Source organism: Neofelis nebulosa, chromosome 14, assembly GCF_028018385.1.
Source record: "Neofelis nebulosa isolate mNeoNeb1 chromosome 14, mNeoNeb1.pri, whole genome shotgun sequence".
Taxonomy (NCBI): Eukaryota; Metazoa; Chordata; class Mammalia; order Carnivora; family Felidae; genus Neofelis; species Neofelis nebulosa.
In genome coordinates, this window is record NC_080795.1 from 28,062,228 (window position 1) to 28,076,823 (window position 14,596).

The following is a 14,596-nucleotide window of genomic DNA, read 5'->3' on the forward strand; positions in this document are numbered from 1 at the left end:
TATAGACCTCTGATCCCCACACTTAAGGGCACTCTGTAACCCAGGGTTCCTTGGAAAAGAGTCTAAGCACTATTAATGTAGCCCTGCCCCCTGTTTTATAAGTGAAAATATCCAGGCACAGATAAATTATGTGTTTTTTTTTCAAGCCCAGTCCCATTTAGGAATTTTAGGAACGACCTGGAACCCTGACTTCCAGACAAGTTTTTTTTTTTTTCAAATTCAGGGGAACACCTATAATTCCACCCCATTCTCCCAAACTTTACATCAAAGGAGGGGCCTGTTCAGCGTCTTGTAAAGATGAATATGAATAGTCATGGCAGTCATACCAAGCTTTATATTCCTAAAGTTACTTGTGTGCTTTTTGAGGGAAGAGCCAGTGCTCTCAAATATATTTCTATTCCCCATGGCTGAAGAGGCGATATAACTTACCTTCCAAATAAGAATACTTTTGAGGGGTGCCTGGGTGGCTCAGTCAGTTAAGCATCCAACTTTTGGTTTCAGCTCAGGTCATGATCTCAAATCTTCGTGGATTTGAGCCCAGCTTCAGGCTCTGTGTTGGTAGCATGGAGCATGCTTGGGATTCTCTCTCTCTTCCTCTCTCTCTCTCTGCCCCTCCCCCACTCATGCTGTCTCTGTCTCAAAAATAAATAAATAAACTTAAAAAAAAAAAGAATACTTTTGAAAGTGAAAGTATCTCCTTGCACCTCAAAAGGGTGATCTTCTCTGCTGTGGGCATGCTCTTTGACTTTCCCCTTGGGACCTCCTTGAGGTGGTCACTAAAGGATGAGGGCCCAAAATAATTCGCATTCACTAGAGGGGGCGGGGACAACATCTGAAAGAGTTCAGGGGCAGTGAATACTCCGAGGGTGAAGCTGTAGGTGTTGGTTTGGGAGGCTCAGAGAACTTGGCCTGGGGGCACCAAGAGGGGTGGGGGCAGAGCCTCAGAAAGTCAACTTCTTTAGGAAGGGCCCCAGGGTCCTTCCCCAAGACTTCACTCTGGGCCTGTTTCCTCACCTTTAATTGTGAATAAAGACCTTCCCACTCCATCCAGGCCCAAGGTAGCCACAGAGTCTTCCTGACATATACATGTGATCCAAAAAAGAAATAATAGTATAATATATAGTATAGTATGGTAGAATATAATAGATAATTACACCTGGAGAGCAGGCCAGGCAAAGTAGGATGTATGATCGCCCTATCCATGATATGTAATATTATATTTTACATAAAAGGAATTACTCTATGGAAAAGGCATTCAGCAGTCTCCATCTTGCCCTTAATTATTCAGAATGTCAAAATAAATTCTGCACCACATAAATATCTAAACAGTCCCTGCCTCACACAGAGATGTGGGCACATTTGTGGCAACATAACTACCTCCCGTCTGGTCTGCTTGGAAGGCACACATGTGAGAAGAGGCTAAAAAGTGAGGGAATTTCATTCTAAAATAAAAATAGTAAGTTATATGAAGCAAAATTAGTGACTAAAACAATGAAATTAATATCTGTTGAGTTCAGTTTTCTCGGAGAAGTTTCAGTGTTGAGGTCCTGGTTTCTCTCTCCCACAACACCATTTCCACTAAGGCCTTACTCTCTTGCTGTGGCCTGAGGCCACTACTGGGCTCTTCCTCAGCCCTTGCAAGTGCAATTTTGTAGGCTACTTTTACAAGATGCTCTTGCCCTCTCAACTACCTGTCTGTTCTCCTGAATTACAAGGAAAATGACTTTCTGACCTGTTAACTCGGGGCCTTAGGTTTGAAATAATCACCTCTATTGCCATCCGAGTGACTTGTGGTCTCACATTTGCATTGGACAGCAATCACTCCAATTCTGCTTAATACCAAAATCAATTTCCAATCCGGGAGAAAAGAGAGATGTTTCACCTGGTCAGCGTGTGCTTTCTTGATTCCTAACAATTGTAAGTCTGTTAATGATATTGCAGAGATAAGGGAGAGCCTTACAGGGAACACAGCTAAATTTTCACTTCCTTCACTACTTCTTGGCACTATATAAAACTTATGATCAGAAAATGACCATGAGGCTCTACTGGAGAACATTTTATAAACAGATGCCTGACATTTACAAATTTTGTATACTTTTGTGCTTCTTATATTTCACAATGAAGAAAGAAAAAAAATTAAAAGCTAAAGTATGATAGGATTAATTTTTTATTAGAAAACATTTGCATTACCTTAAAACTCTTTATTTTCACTTTTTACACTGCTTACCCTTGAAAAGATTCTTAACTGGAACCCAAATTATTACTAGGTCTCCAGTCAACAGGTCATGCTGATCATGGGGCCCATTCTATTGTCCGGTCTGGGCAGAGAAACAAATCTGTAGCCCTGCCCAGGTGCTGAGTGTGTAACATCTAGTCCTACCCATCCAGGAAGCCCGGCCGGACAATCCACCAACCTACATTTTTGTGTGGAAAAGCAAGCCAGCAGTTCTGCCCAACTGCTGAGCAGAGCCTCTGGCCCCACATAACCAGGGAGACCAACATTGTCTCTGGGCAGCCTCAGAACTCAGCCTACTCTACCACCACGTTTTTAAGCCCCACCTAGGAGCCCACCCAACAGAGGATCCTGGCGCATAGCTCTGCCCAATTGCTGAAACAGCCGGCAGCCTTGCCCAGGTAGGGACCCCAGCCAGTGGCCCCACCCAGTTGCAGAGCACAGTCTCCAACCCCACCCAACTGCAGGCTACAGCTGGGGGGCAATAGCAATTTTTTACAGAAATAGGAAAAAACAGTACTAAAATTCATGTGGAACCATAGAAGACCCTGAATAGCCAAAGCAATCCTGCAAAGAACAAAACTACAAGGATCACACTTCTTGATTTCACACTTCTATATTACAAAGTCAGAGTACTCAAAATAGTATGGTACTTGTATAAAAAGAGACACATAGATTAATGAAAAGAATTGATAGCCTAGAAAAAAACCTCATGCATATATGATCAATTAATATCTTACAATGGAGCCTGTCTCTATCAGATTGTAAACTCCCTGAGGGTCCATATCGCTCTGTACTTTACCCACAATGCCTAGGAAATATCTCTTACATAGTAGATAATAAATACTTGTTATATTGATGAACAGCTCTTCTTTGAGAATTTAATAATCTTATAGAGTTATTGTATTTCACAAAAGACATATATAAAAAGCCATTTCTAGAGTTTTCTTGTTCCTTTCATGGTGTTCACACTAAACCCCTATGTTAGTTTGGTACAGTAAGTACCACAAACTGGTTTAACCAAAACAAATTTATTGTCTCACAGTTCTGGAGGCTAGATGTCTGAAATCAAGTTGTTGGTAGGGTTGGTTCCTTCTGAGAATATCTGTGAAGCAAGATCTGTTCTGGGACTCTCTCCTCCGCTATGAAGATAGCCATCTTCTGTTCAATTAATGTTTCTTCTTGTATGCATGTCTCTGGGTCCAAATTCTCCCTTTAAAAATTTTTTTCAATGTTTCTTTGTTCTTTCTTTTTTTTTTTTTAGTGTTTATTTATTTTTGAGAGAGAGAGAGAGAGAGGGAGAGAGAGAGAGAGAGAGAAAGATAGAGAGAGAGCCCCTGAGCAGGGGAGGGGAGGGACAGAGAAAGGGAGACACAGAATCTAAAGCAGGCTCCAAGCTCTAAGCTATCAGCACAGAGTCCAACTCGGGGCTCAAACTCACAAACTGCGAGATCATGAACTGACCCGAAGTCCATCACATAACCCACTGAGCCACCCAGGTGCACCAGTGTTTATTTATTTTTGAGAGATAAAGAGAGAGAGAGAGAGACAGAGAGAGAGGCAGAGCTCGAGCAGGGCAGGGGCAGAGAGAGAGGAAGACAATGAATCTTAAGCAAGTTTCGGGCTCCAAGCTGTCAGCACAGAGCTCAACTTGGGGCTCCAACTCACAAACCATGAGATCATGCATGCCCTGAGCTGAAGTCAAATCCTTAAATGACTGAGTCACCCAGGCGACCCTTCCCTTTTTATAAAGCAGTCATATTGGATTAAGGCCCATCCTAGCAATCCCATTTTAACTCAATTATCTCTTTAAAGACCCTGTCTCCACATAAGTTCACATTCTGATGTACTGGGGGTAGGACTTTACCATATGGATTTTGAGGAGACACAATTTAACCCATAACAACCACTTACATTTCTATCATAGTACTTCCCTTACTGGTTACAATAATTTACTTGTCTTTGTTCATGATTAAACTTTGAGACAATTTGAACACAGAGAAGTCACCCAGAAAATGCTGAGGGTATGAGTGAATGTATTCTCTGAAGAATGATTATTGACCCTAACACCCAACTTCAGCCTTTCTCATAGGGCTTCTCATAGGTGATCAGACAGTCTCTTGCGTCAAACCTTCATCCAGGCCTAACTACCTTTTTCCTAGGCTTTGTGCTTGCTTTTTCCTACCTTGTACCGTGTTGTAGTGAATCTGAACACATCTGTGATGTCTACTAACACTGCAAAGACAGGGCCCTGAATGAATATTCGTCTTCATGCTCCTAATAACTAGTGCCATGCTTGGAGCATAGTAAATGTTCAATGTTTATTGAACTAACAGAAAAAAACAGAACTATGACCTAAGCCAAAGAAGTAAGGACAAAAATCATTTCCACATGGATATCTTAGGAATGGCTCCATGGGCACATGGATCTTTCACTGTTGTCCATTTATTGAAAATTGAAGTCGGCATAACCTTCAGATTGCAGCCGCCTCCTATCATTGTGTCCCATGAAAAGTGGAAATCAAGTTATAATGAAAGCAAAGTGAAACTACTTCAAGGTCTTGTCCCTGCTGTTAGTTCCCAGGAAAGGAAACATCACATTTCATTGTCTCTCTATCACAACAGCAATAAAAAAAACAATTCCCTTACGTTTAGAACAGTGGTGTTCAGATCCTGAGGCTGCAGTGGCGTAGGATTTTGTGGGAAGATGCATTTTTAAGAGAATTTGGCAGCACAAGGAAATGCTGTAATCCAGTTTTTAATGCCATCTTGGCATTGTCTTAGTTCCCATTCCAGATGTTCCATTTAGAGGGGTAAGAGTGTGGACATTTTTTTTTCCCTTGGAAATTCAGCAAATACCACAGCAGTATAGTTTGTCATCACGTCCAAAGAGAGATGCTGAAAGGAATGCCTCGCCTGGCACAAATTCAAGGACACTCATTATAATAGGAGAAATCATACATCACAGTAAAAGGAAATGTTAGATTTCACTTAATATCGTCCAGTTGCCTTAAGATATATTTTCATTTTAGACTCCTTCTGTGGAGACTGCAGTGCTGGGAGAATAAATGAACAAAGAGATGGGTACAGATATATGCTAGGCAGTAAAATCTTATTTAAAGTATCAGAAATGGTACACTTTGTAGAAACTAAAGTAGGTTGTGCATTCCCCCCGTATGTGGAATAGATGAAAAGTGTGCTGAATCCTGAGCAATCTTTCAATCTGGTATGGAATTTTTGAGTTTTGTTTTTCTTTTTTCTTTTTAGTAAAATTTAACAACCTAGTATGACATTAAAATCATCTCTTCACAATTTCTATTGTCCCATCCTTTATTTTATGCTGTAGGATCTCCTTATAGGTAAATCTGTAACTTAAAAATAAAAATCTCCTTTCAATGTAATGATAACTAAGTCCTGATACAGACAGTTCTATCAAGTCTTGCCTAACTTTGAATTTGGCTAAGAGGTCCCAGGAGTATTTTGCTCCAAGACAGTCTCTCCAGATGTGTCTCTGCAATTTAGGATTGAATTTATACATGCTCATATTCATATTTGAGACAACCAATACCTCTGTAATGTTTTTATTGATCTTACTACAAAAAAAAATAAATGAGAGCTTCATTGGTAGGAAGAGATTGGTTCCGTCTGGGTATATTTGATAAGGTAGACCCTTAGAGAAGATCTTTAAGCCCTAACGAAAAAATAATTGGTCTTACTGCTGTCCTCTCAAACTGTTTTCTGCTTATCTTATCATGAAGACAGTAGTGGGGCTCTGTGTTTTGGCATAAAGCTGAGCTGGATTTCATGGAATCACATGGGAGCTAGATGGCCAATGAGAGGCTGTTGCTAGGGAGAGTTTGCAACCAACATAGGCTAACTAAATCAGAATTGATATAAGTTGAAGAAAAAGAGGAGAAGATAAAATTCTCTTTGTGCATTTCTCTCTCTCTTTCTCTCTTTTGGTACTAGGTACTCTGTGTGTTTCTGATTATACCACTATTATTCTTACCTCTTATTTACCCAAACCTGTTTTTTTTTTATCTTTTTCTTTCCCTGTCTTATACACTTCAGCCATGTTTTTCATCTTAGCTACTCTACTGCCTTCTCTCTCTACCTATAAAATCACCGTCTCTCAATTTGTCAGAGATGAATTGCTAGTGATTCAGTTCACAAGAAATCTAAGATTGTAAAAAAATATTTCATTAAATATCAAGGGTTCGAGGTGATAGACGTATGGTGGTCTGTGTCAGGGCAGCAGCTCAGGGAGATCCGGAAAGGATCTCAGAAACTGAAATGTCTCCTGTTTTGCGTGCCCACAGGGTAACTCACTCGTGCTGGAGTCTACTTACTGGGAATCAACAAAACTTCTAAAATATGCCAAGTTATGCAACATCCTCAAAATAATACAGTGCTTATTTCTCAATAATTATTTGTTGACTATGAATGAATAGGAAATCAGTCCTTGCTCTTCAGAGAAAATAATATGGACCCTTTATGCAATTCAAGAATGAGTAAGATGAATCATAAATTTATGAAAGCCTCAATGGTTAGAGAAAATACACCTTCATATATAACCACACCTCCTTCATATACTCACCTACCCCAGTTCACATTGAGAAAGCATTTCCTATTTTTCTCTCCTATTCCTATAATGAATGATGCTGTATCTTTAATTAAAATAAGTATTACATGATGAATTATTTGTTAAATTTTGACATATTAAAAATTCTTTCCATGATACAGAAAACAGTCTGTATCATTTCCTCTAATTTTTCATCTGTGCCTTGAGTAACATTTTAAATGTTTGCTCTGTATTTGTAGTAACAGACCAGATAATAATAACAAAAATTAGGAATTCTCAGCTTTGTTACTATTTTAAATTAATTCAATTTTTAAGCCAAGAGACTGGAACAATACAAATAAAACTGTTTATTGTTGATGATAAGGCCAAATTAGTTCTGTTTCATATTCTATTGTATTGACAGACACCCTTGTTTTTCCAATCAATGATTCTGATCCCTGAACACAGTTAGTAAGAGCACTGGTATGGCTCCCTTTCTTGAGCCAGAAGGGCCTGGGATGGGCTCCATTTCAATCACATTAAAACCATTTTCTCATTTATTGTATGTTCTTCCTCGCATGGGACTCATAGTGTACAATCTAGGTCCTGACTACTTCCGATGGGACAGATCCACCAATGAAAGATGGCGACACCCTTTAATTTCAGGGAGAGTATCCACAGTGTAGGAGTATGCAGTTTGGGGGAAAGAAGCAGTTTTGTGCTGTTCTGAGAGGTGATCTCACATTTTATTTGCCAGACTATTGTTTCCACGTCTGGCTCTGAGCTGCCCTGGAAATGTGTGGGATGTTTACGAAATGCCTGATGTGTTTGTAATTTGCATTTGCCAACTCTATTTGGAAATCAATGCAAGAATAGAGAAAAAAGTAAAGGCAACTATCATGTTGCCAAATGTGTAATTACTCTTTTTCAAAATCCATTTTCCTTGGAAATGATTGTTTTGATATCAGGCAATGAGTAGTATCTATGGGGGAAGAAAAGAACCATCTTCGCTGTGGCTTATTTCCTAGGTTATGTTAACCAATGACTCCTATCATTGTTAATCCTTTGCCACAGTTTGCCATTCTCAAAACACTCAGGACCTTACATTTCATTTTAGGCAATGATCTAGTATTTATTTCTGGCTGTGCAAGGAATGTTGCCATCATTTCTTAAGGCCCTCCATGGATGGCTTCACACTCTGGTTCTCGCCATTTATCTCACTTCTATTTATTCCCTGACTTATGTTATCCCTTGGCTGGTTTTCAATACATGCCATCAATTGTTCTGAATTATGCTGTTCTCAACCTTAAAAGTCCTCCTTTAGTTCTTGCCTTCATCCAAATTCTTTCCATTCTTTAACATCTAGATCAGTTATTTTCTATTCTTAGAAGCCTTACCTAGACTTTTGCCTGCACTGACCCTTCTCTGAATTGTGTGTTTTGCCTTACCACCTAGATGGTAAGTTACTTGAGAGTGATAGTCATCTCATACTTTTGTGTTCTTCATGATATCCTGCACAGCACTGGGCACAATGCAGACAGACATTCACACTCAAGTATTCGCATATTTGGGTTAAGCCATACATACATATATATAATATAGTTATAGTTGTTATAGTTAGTTATAGTTATAGTTATAGTTATAGTTATAGTTATAGTTATAGTTATAGTTACAGTTACAGTTATATAAACCCCCAACTTAATGTTGCTTTCTTCTGGGTACTGTCATGACATGAGAAATGAGCACCTCTTCCCTTCCTGTCTTAGGGGCATTTGTTGTCTAAGGTAATGAAAATAATAAAATAACTATTATCTTTGTTATTATTATTTTATGTATTGCATGCCTACTATATGAACTAAGCTCTATATGAACTATCAGCTCTGCAAATATCATTTCATTTGATACTTACAACAGTCTAGCTAGAGATGTATTGATAATTGACATTTTAGAGTTAAAGATACTGAGACTCAGAGAATTTAAATGACTTTTCCAGGGTCACAAAGGCAGTGAATGATAAAGCTGACCTGGAATCTGGATCATCTTTCTCTATAACAAAACAAAGAAATGTGTCTTCATTTTTCTTGTCTTATTTTGCCACGTTTTGGGGAGTGGGAATGAGGGGTCTTATGCACTATTCATTGTGTGCTTCTTCCCAGTCTCGCCAGGTGCCTGTGGCCCTCAGGCCCATGACCACAGGAGCCTCCTTTGCAGTGCTTGCAAAAGGTCTTCCGATCCTTAGGGAAAATTGTGCCTTCTTGTACTCTTCTCCAACTCTTTCTTCTCCTGCTCTTACACCTTCTCAGGTGACAGGCTTGCTCATCTCCCATAGATAGATTTTCATACCAATAGATCATTGTGACTTCATTTTGTCATTCTTTCCAGAAAAATCTGGTGCTTAAAATGAGTTCCAAGACTCATAGTTTTCTATCCCGAAGTAGTGAAGTCCTAACAATGAGAATATTATGGTTATAAAAATATTTAGAAACCTAAGTCTTTCAATACTGCCTCTCAGACAATATCATGTGCTAACTGCCTATGCAAGTTGACACACATTTAAGTCTAACTTTCATTTATTTTCCCTAACCTCTTTCTCAGAATAAAGTGAGTTATCAGAAAGTGTGATAAACTCTGTCTTCCATGCTTACAACCTTCTTTGTATTATTTCGCTCATCCTAGAAACCTAAAACTTAAGACATCCATTCCCAATGCCTTATATGACAGATGTTGGACTTGATGTCAAGGATGTACCCCTATGAGAACAAGAACTTTGTCTCATGCTCACTGCTATGGGTCAGAGTTTTGCCTGATAGACTAGGCTCTCAGGAAATCCTTACTGAGTTAATTGATGAAATTAGCATATATCAAAGTAGTGATTCCTAAGGATAACAATGAAAATAATATTTGTTAAACTTACTATATGCCAGATATTCTTTTCTTTATTAGAGAAAGAGGGGTGGAGAGAGAGGCAGAGGGGGAGGGAGAGAGAGAGAAAGAGAGAGAGAAAGAAAGAGAGAGAGAGAGAATCTTAAGGAGGCAGGCACCATACTCAGCACAGAGCTTAATCCCATGACTCTGGGATAATGACCTGAGCAGAAACCAAGAGTTGGATGCTCTACTGACTGAGCCATCCAGGCACCCCTATGCCAGATATTCTTATAAGCATTTTGCATACACATTACTTTAATACTTAGAACAACTTCTAATACCTACTATATAGCGGAAGAAATTGAGGCACCAAAATGTTATGTAATTTACCCAGTCAAGCAGCTAGTCGGCCTTGGATCTGCGATATGAAACCAGACAAACTCAGTCCAATAAAACACTTAACTACTAGGAAAAGTTGCTCAGATATCAAATCCTCTGGAAATATTCCCTCATCCACAACCCCTAAGACATGCAGGGTAAAGTGTTCCATTTAAGATCATGTTATATCATATGCTTTGTATATATCACACTTTATTGTAATAATTTATTTATGTTTGTCTTTGTCATTCTTAATTGAAATGACTGGGTTTAAAAAGAAGGTTGTGCTGGAGCACTGGGTGGCTCAGTTGGTTAAGTGTCCAACTTCAGCTCAGGTCATGATCTCACAGTTTGTGAGTTTTAGCCCCGCGTCAGGCTCTGTTCTGACAGCTCAGAGCTTGGAGCCTGCTTCAGATTCTGTGTCCCCCTCTCACTCTCTGACCCTCCCCTTCTCTCTCTCTTTCTCTCTCTCTCTCTCTCAGAAATAACATAAACATTAAAACAAAAATTTTAAAGAAGGTTGCGTAAAAAAATTGAAGCAAAATATATAATTAAAAATCAATTTGGGTTAAGGTCGGAATAACTGAGCATTTTCTATCTGGAAAATTATCTTGATTATCATATCAAAGATATGGCTTAGTGCTGATTAGAATAACAAAAATAAACACTATCGGGATCCAGAACCCAATGATTCTCACTTTTTTTATTAATTTCTGCAATTTTAATTTGCTGAGCAAAAGCATCTGACTTTCTTTGTACATCCAGTTTTATTTTATACAGTACTATCTAGGTCAAATTAAATATAATTTGCCATAGATATAAATTAATTAACTCTCTATTAGGCTATTCTGCATTAGGTGCTCATTCCGCCTCATATTTATTTGATAAGTACTAACATCTTTGTCATTGGAAAATATGTTCTCTGAGTTAGCATTATGGAAATGCAGACAATGACCCTGATGTGGCTTATTGGGTCAGGTCAGAGATTGAAAGGTCCCAGATGGCTGCAGGATCTTGCAGTATGCAGGTCTGTTGCTAGGAGACCATATTGATCTTTTCTGGCCTCTTTGCAAATGACCTCGTCTACTTTCCAGTGATTGATTGCCATTATTTACAGCATTAGGTAGAAGGTTTGCCTTGTCTTCAATATTTATAAAGTTAAAAAATCTTATCATTTAAGCTTAAAATTCTTTATGGTATTTTTTTTGTACACACCCATAGCAGCCTATCATTAGGGATGCCTGCTCATTTAATGTGCCCAGTTTCGAATGTGATTAAATAGACATATAATTTCCTGCCTTAATATAAGTACAATATGATTATCAAAACCAATTTGCTTATATTAACCAAAGTCAATTTGCTTCTTACTGATCAAAACCAAGTTGTTTCATGTCTCCCTTGCCCAGCTCTTTGTCTTAGGCACAAGGCTCCAACTAGAATGGCCTTCCCAAGATGATTCAGTTTCATACATTAAAATGTTCCACTTCTGGTGAATAACAGGAGACTTAATTGTATCTCAGGGCTTTGATGTCTGGCGCCTAAAGGTCAAGTTGGACAGTGCAGTCAATAACTCAACAGCTAGTCCAATGAGAGCACTGGCTTTCTTCCCCACCATCATGCCGATGGAGGAGTACATTACATTTGAATGCTGCTCCAGTCAGTCAAGAAGGAAGTCTACACAAGTCAGGTTTCCTGATTACAGCTCTCAATGATTAAATGCCTGATATAAATATAGTGCTGTCTGATATTTTAGGGTAGATTAAAAGAATCAGATGGAGACAGCCTTGATGAGGACAGCTTTTTATTAGACTTGTGGAAGAATCCATTTAAATGGCTACCTGAGCAGTATTTTGCCTAGGCTGCCGTGTCTGAGAGAGGGTCTTAAAGACCCTAGTATCCTATCAATCTTGACTTCTTTAAAATTTTCCAGGAGAAATGGAGATGTGATGGCAGTTTTCATTAAAATAATGGTAATAGATACTAGGTGCTTATTTTATTTCAAAGATTGATCTCAGTAATACAAAGGTACACACACTCAGAGAGAGAGAGAGAGAGAGAGAGAGAGAGAGAGATAATTATTACTTTTCTTATCTATCATAACAATCCTATTAGTTAGGTATTATCATTTTTAAAAAATGATGAATATATTGAGGCATAGATGTTTCAAAAGATTTGCTGAGGTCTGTGCAGTTAGGAAAGATGGATGGAGCCAGGATCCATTCCAGGGAGTTCGAAGGCAGAGCCACAACTCCTAACCACCACTACTACCCTGTGCCCTGCAGGAATGGTGTCTGGACCTAATTCAAAGTACTCTGTAATCATCAGATAATTCCAGCAACTCTCATCCCTCCACACACTTCATCGCTGGTGCCTTGATATCTTGCTGACAGTAGTCTCCATCACATATTTTGCTAACCCAAGGGCGCCTCGGTGGCTCAGTCTGTTGAGCATTGGACTCTTGGTTTCCACTCAGGTGGTGATCCCAGGTTATGGAATCAAGCCCTGCATAGGGCTCTGTGTGGACGTGGAGACTGCTTGGGATTCTCTCTCTCTCCCTCTGCTCCTCCCCCACTTGGGGTCTCCCTCTCTCTCTCTCTCTCTCTCAAATAAATAAAATGGAAAAATTTGTAAAATATTATGCTAACCCAGAAAATGGGTCTGAGGACTGGATTAGAGCAGCAGCACTTCAACCCACCAGACCTCCCCGGAGAGGGGTGAGAACAGGTTTCCAGATCATTCCGGATCACTGCTGTGTAGCAGGATTACCATCTCCTCCCCTGTTTGAACAATTATTGCAATGACTTACGTTTCCATATTCCTATTCATTTATACGTCCTAATTAAGTTATAGTCACCTCACCTCCCTAAGTGCCCTTTAATCTTCTCCCATGGAAAAGAAATGATTAATATTTGTAAAACACTAAGAGAGATCTCTGGAAATTAGAAAGCATCCCATTTTTGGAGATTGGACCACATGGAGCACATTCCTAAGGATTTGGTTCACTTTCAATTCTATCAAAGTAATTTTTACTCAATAAAAGCTAATCCATATGTTCTTGACGCATATATATATATATATATATATATATATATATATATATATGCAGAGAGAGAGAGAGAGAGAGAGAGTGACAGAGAGACAGAGAGATACAGAGAGAGAAATATGAAGACAATTATATATAGGTGGCCATGTGCCACAGAAAGGGTTGAAGATTGGGCCCTCCCCAGGCCCAGAAGATAAATCCTAACCAACCTAAACAAATCATGATAATTACATTCCTCTTACTAGTAATTATAGCTGGCATTTAGCACAATTATGGCCAATGAGGTATGTTGGGGAAGTTAGAAAAGTTCTCCTTGTTGCATCGAATTAACCAACCTGGAACCATAAACCATGCTACCTCTGAACAGGTTGCTATGTGAGATAAATTTATCTTGTTGCTGTAAGCCAGTGTGATCAGATTTCCTGTTACGCAATATAACTATCCTTTCATGGAATAAGTCCAAGAGAGATGATATACATTCAGGGTGAACAAACATTTGCTAAAAAAGGCTAGTAAGCATTTTCAGCTTTGCAGGTCATACAATTTCTGTCACAATTACTCAACTCTGTCCTCATAGCATGAAAACAGCAGGAGATAACACCATCCAAATGGGTGTGTCTGTGTTCTAATAAAACTTTATGTACAAAACAGATTTTATTTTTTTAAGTTTATTTATTTATTTATTTATTTATTTTGAAAGAGAGAGAGAGCATGAGCAGGGGGAGGGGCAGAGAGAGAGGGAGAGAGAGAATCCCAAGTAGGCTCCGTGTTGTCAGTACAGATCCCGACATGGGGCTTGAACCCACAAACTGTGAGCTCATGACCTGAGCTGAAACCAAGAGTCAGACACTTAACGGACTGCGCCACCCAGGTGTCCCACAAAACAGATTTTAAGTTAAATTTATTGAACAAATTCCTGCTCAGTCATAAAATCAACAATTATAAAGCCAGCCAAAGACCCACAGATATTTCTTTGGGTCGCATTTATAATTTTGAACCAGAGAGACAGTGGGAGGGAATCATAGATATGGAGTCTAATCCCAGCCCTGTGACTTCCTTTCTGTGTGACCTCAAACAAGTTACCCAGCTTCTCTGAGCCTTAGTTTGCTTCTGGGCAACATGGGGATGATAAAGTATCTCCCCATAGTGTTGTGAGATTGGAAATGAGGTGTAAAGTTCTCTGCGGAGTGCCTGTCCCCTGTTAAATGTCAGCTCTTATTCTGTTGGTCCCCTGTGGTTTCTGAAGGATCACTACTGCTAACAGACTCCTTCTGTGTGGGAGCTTAGGTGGTCATTAAATGAAGTCGTTGCTGTTGTTGTTGTCGTTTTAAATGATGCAAAACCAGATTTATTCACATGTACAACAATGAGGATTAGGACTTTAGATAGAAAGGAAAGCAGTTGTTGGTCAAGTGGAGAGCCAGGTTCTTACGTAGCTGAATTTGGGACCTACGACAAAGGGAAGACTTGTTTGGCCTTCAGAAGTTATGTCTGTTTACCTGATGCTTCATCAGGCT

General features: G+C 39.2%; 1 pseudogene; it reads left to right on the plus strand.

The window, feature by feature from the left end:
• LOC131494518 (tigger transposable element-derived protein 1-like) overlaps positions 1–11,748 on the plus strand; it is a 38,293-nt pseudogene extending 26,545 nt beyond the window's left edge.
• The last annotated feature ends 2,848 nt before the right edge of the window (positions 11,749–14,596 follow it).